The sequence below is a fragment of the Felis catus genome, chromosome B4 (genome assembly GCF_018350175.1).
Source record: "Felis catus isolate Fca126 chromosome B4, F.catus_Fca126_mat1.0, whole genome shotgun sequence".
In the NCBI taxonomy this organism is placed as follows: domain Eukaryota; kingdom Metazoa; phylum Chordata; class Mammalia; order Carnivora; family Felidae; genus Felis; species Felis catus.
Window position 1 is genome coordinate 31,085,099 of NC_058374.1, and position 5,381 is coordinate 31,090,479.

Sequence of the window (5,381 nt, forward strand, 5' to 3'; positions counted from 1 at the left end):
GAAGACTGGCTCAAGGGAGGCACTTGGAAACTGCCCATTTGTTGCCACTGTTGGAAATGGTGGGGCCCAGGGACTTCTGCTCTAGGCCCCCTGGGCTATTGCAATGTTCCTACTACATCCTCTTCTCAGCCTAGGTGAAGTGACTGCGCAGAAGTATGAATTGCTTAGTTCGTCTTGGCCCCTCCCCTTTCTCTCCTTCCCGGTGTTGCTTGCTATCCTGCACCAGCCATGTCAGAAATCCTGGCATCTGGCTCAAACCATCCCCCTCTACCCCCAGGAAATGGTCTGAAGTCAGTCATTCAACAAGAACTGTCATGTATTTCTCTTGTGACTAGAGCACAGCAACGCATCTTTAAGAGGAAATTGTCACTCTAAAGTAAGGCGGCTGCTTTTCTTATGTGACTTCTTGAAAGCCATGTCCTCCATTTCTATAGAGCCAACACCACCTCCACCCATGGCAAGAATTTAAGTCCCAGTGATGCTTTCACTCAAGACTTTTGTCTTAGCTTGGGCTGCTATAACAAATCAGCACACTGAGTTGCTTGAACAACAAACATTGATTTCTCATTGTTCTGAAGGTTGAGAAGTCTGAGATCAAGGTGCCAGCATGGTCAAGTTCTGGTGAGGGCCCTCCTGGTTTGCAGAGGGCCACCTTCTTCCTGTGTCCTCCTGTGGTGCACAGCATGTCTCTTCTTACAAGAGCACTAATCCCATTCATGAGGTCTCCACCCTCATGACCCACTTACCTTCCAAAAGTCCCACCTTCTAATACTATGACATGTGGGGAGGGGGTTAGGATTTCAACATATGAATGGGGCAGAAGGATACAGGCAGGGCATAAGCAGATTTGTTGCCACTTAATCTCGTTCACAATTGTGAGTTGGTGGGTGGGGCAAGGATTTTGGAGACAACGCCCTTCTGGATCCTTGAGAAATCACTCCATTCACTTGATCTCATCCACTGTTCAACCTCTGAGCCTGCACTATCTGTTATGGTAAGCAGTAGCCACTGTGGTTGTTTTTATTTAAATTAATTAAAATCAAATAAAATTTCAAATTTCAAATCTCAATCACTTTAGGCACATTTCAAGGGCTCACTGCCTGGAACAACAAAGAACATTTCCATCTTTGCAGAAATTTCTAATGGACAGCACTGCTGTGAACCATGGCTGAGGATCACTTTCAGAGGTGAAGTTCATGTAACAGCAATTTATTTATATAAAAAATTGGCCACAATAAAAAATTTAAACTATAATTATGCAAGACAATTTATTCTTCCACACATAAAAGGAGCAGAGACAATGGTTTCCATTATACACCAAAGAAAGAACATAAAGACTTCTTAGATACAGTAAGGACTGGACTGAAATGAGTTAGAAAACAAAAAAGCTGATCTTTCAACAGACTTAGTCTTTGGATATCTATGTAAAGAGGTACTTCATAATTATAATAATCCTCACACAATACTTGGAAATTCACGTAACTATTTTAATCTGTATATTGTTGCTTCAGTGTCTAATAAAAACACATATGGAAAGCCTGTGGTGTTAAAATTTTATATATCACACACAAAGCACAAGAAAACGTCTACCCAATCAGGTACAGGGCTCTGAAGTACAGAAACCAGGAGTGAAAAGACTAGCATTCAGTACAAAGAAACATCATATGACAGCCACTCATGAAGACCCTCCCAGTATTCTAGCAGCTGGGGAACCTTGTCTTGCCTCTTAAAGCCCTAGTTGGTGCTCTCTTTCTCCTTAGCAGAGTAGTGGCTTTTCCAGACCCAGAATGTTCTTGGCCCTTTGCTTTCCATGGGCCTTCTCTGCAGCTTGCCAATAACCTGGGGAGTGTAGGCTAAAGCAGCCGTAAAGGTGGCAGCAAGGTAGAGCTGTGAATTGCAAGCCAATGAGATTTTGAGAATAACCAGCTTGGTGGCTGAACTTCAGAAAGAAACATTTCCATTCCTGAAACTCCTCAGCCCAACCCCAGTCTGGATCCCGCTCTATGTGTAATCCATCACTTCATAAATGACAAAATGCAGAAGGCATAAAGGAGGAAGCCAAACATGAATTCTAGAGGACTTCTCTGCTTCTTCCTCCCTGTTTCACCTGATTCCCAAAACTAACTCCCCTTCCCCAGGAAAGCTCACACTGAGGGCAGCTTACCACTCATGGACACAGAGAATCAGTCCTCCATTTTGAGCATGAGCATGAGCAAGGATCCTGAAGATCCTTGGTCTGTCCTACCTACAGGCCCGCATCACACTAACTGTCCTGGTACCCCAACATGAAACCTGAAGACTGACCTTTTACAGCTGCAGCAATCAGTCAACACAATCTTATTGGCACCAGTTATGGACCCAAGCTCCTTGCCTTCATGAAGCTTCCAGACAGAAGTACTTTCTTCTTAAAATGAAAAAAATCTGAGAACAAAGAGTGATATACAGTCACCGAGGCTTTAGCCACTGATGACTGAGTGGCTAAGTGGACAGTGCAGGGAGATTTTTGAGGGGCACAGGAGGCCATACTTGAGTGGAATGGCCATGGTGTTAGAGACAGGGAAAGGAGAGGGAAAAGTACCTTGAAGGTCAAACTTGGCATAGCTGTCATTAAGTTCCTGGCTTGGGCCCTCCTCCAATTCATCAAGAAGTTTCTGGGAGTTAGTTACAAGCATCTTTCCCTTTGTTTTCTCCTTAATTTTGTTCACGGTTTCCTCAAATACTTTTACTGAAAGGGTTACACTTAGAGCATCCATTAATTCTCTAGAATTCTCATGTTAATACACAACTTCTATAAATGTAATATTTGTGCCTTTCTGAAATTCATGTTACAACCTGGCTTCAATGGGATGGCGTTAGGAGGTAGGGTCTCTAGGAGGTGGAATAGGTCCTGAGGGTAGAGTCATAATGAATGGGATTAGTTTCTTTATAAAAAAGGCCTCAGGGAGCACCCTTGCCCCTGTCTGCCATGTAAAGACACCAAGAAAAAGCAGCCTTCTATGAACCAGAAAGCAGGCTTTCACCAGACACCAAATCTGTCAACACCTTGATCTTGGACTTTCCAGCCTCCAGAACTGTGAGAAATAAATTTCTGTTGTTTTATAAGCAACCCAGTATATAGCATTTTGTTAAAATGGCCTGAACGGACTAAGACAATAGCTCTAAAACAATACACCTTTCTCCTTATCATACTCTACTCAGGACAAGAAGTCTGTGGTATCAGCTTTAAGATGGCTCTCATGCTTACAGGGAGAAGGGTCAGAATAAAGCCGACTGGTTGGGAGGTACCCCCAAGCACCTTCTTGTCTTCCAGACTGGATGGGAACATCGTATTGGAAACTATAAGCAGGTCTGAACATGTTTCAAAGCTTGCAGGCAGAGGTAGGTTGGATCAGCTACAGAGCTGCTCTATGACACCAGTAAGATGACAGTTTTAATTGCACTTGGTGGATGAGCTAATTATGGTCAGAAAGTTAGCGCTGGGGTTGCAATGAATGTCACATTTTTTTTCTGGGAAACAGCACACAGGTGACATCCTTCTGCAATTCAAGTGTTTCTTCAAGAGTTTGGAAAGATATTTAAACCAAAAGAGTTCAAGATAAAGGGGAAGGGCGAAAAAAGAGTGTGTGCGACTGTGAAGGTTGAGTGGTGAGCAGGAAGTGGAGTTCAAAAGAGGTAGAATAATGGCTCACAAAAGGCAGCAATAAGTGGGAAGAAGCAATTAATTGGATCAGTCTGTTAAGGCTCAAAACAGTCTGATAGAAAGACGACGTAATATCCTGATTCCCAAGTCAGGATCCCAAATCTTCCATATGACTAATAATTAAAGCCAGCTCTTGGGAAATAAATTCTTGAATTTGTATATTCAAAAGGGAGGATGCAGTTAGCCCTTTGACCTTACTCCAAACTTTCTTGTAGGGGGTAAATTCTGTAAGATCCTCCAGAAACTGTTTGGAAGCACTCTATATAACCGTGACGAATTTGAGGTCCTCATGAAAGGTCCAGGAAACAGCCTTCATTTCCAAATGTCCAGCCACATCCTACACAACCCCCAGAGTTTGCTTTTGAAGACTCAACTGCTAGCCTCAGCATGGACGTCAGGAAGGTTTACTGACGATCATGTTGGTTTTTGTATTTCTTTCTCCATTTTTTTTTTTTTATCCAACATTTATACTTGCAGGGACACATAATACATACACTAACGCCACCAAGAATATTGGCAGAAATAGGAAAGCTAGTTCCACTATGGTGAGCAGTGGCGAAAAACAGGCCAGGGGTTTGGACGTCAGAATGAAAAGCAGATGCACTCCCAGCCAGCTCTCCCCGACCACTCTCACCTGGGCAGAACCCCAGGCTGCTAGGGGAAGGAATGACCCTGGTCTCTGTCAAGAGTTACCAGTGTAATTGTGCTCAGTGTAGATTATTTTCATGTTGTTTTTAGCCTGGATAATGACCCCGCCTTCACCTTTGGGGAGGCTAGTTATCCAAATCTGTGACTAAGAATAAAGTAAGTGACAAAAAAACCATTGAAGTGCTTGGCACTGACAGTTGAGGAATAAATAGAAAAAAGTCAAGGGTTCTTCTCTCTCCTAAGGATGAAAAAGGGAAGCATAAAGTGGCCCCAATGTTAGGAACAGTGGAGGATGAATTGCACCGTTGGTAGGGTGGCAGAAAATAGGCCAGCAGGAGCTGAATGCCATCACCAAGGGCAGTGTGAATGAGGGTTCCATGTAGAGAACAGCTAGAAGCAAGGCACCAGCAGAGACCAAACCAAAGGTTTAAAGAGCACAGGGAGCAAAAGGCGGCTTCTGGTCAGTGCTCAACATCCTTTGGAATCACCTGTGATCACACATGGGGCAGTGGTGGGGGAGAAGGGCCTCAAGCCCCAGAGACTGATTTAGTAGGTCTGGGCTGAGGCCAGTTAATTTGCATGTCTAACAAACTACCAAGTGGTGCCAACACTTCTGGTACTATAGTTAGACACATTTCTGTAAAACAGCTGGATTGAGGGGCACCTGGGTGGCTCAGTTAAGTGTTCGACTCCAGCTCAGGTCATGATCTCATGGTTCGTGAGTTCAAGCCCTGCATCGGGCTCTGTGCTGATAGCCTAGAGCCTGCTTTGTATTCTGTGTCTCCCTCTCTCTCTGTCCCTCCCCAACTCACACATTGTCTTTCTCACAAAAATAAATAAATGTTAAAAATTTTTTTTAAAAACAGCTTTATTGATATTCAAGACTGAAATATTACAGGAAACTCAGTCTCCATGTTCCTTTAGCAGGCAGTGCAAAGGCATATTCGGTTAGGTGTCCTGGTAGAAAATAATGTTGACTTGCTTACAGGTGAGAAGCATCAAATCTGTCCAGTGGAGCCCATGTTCCCATGAA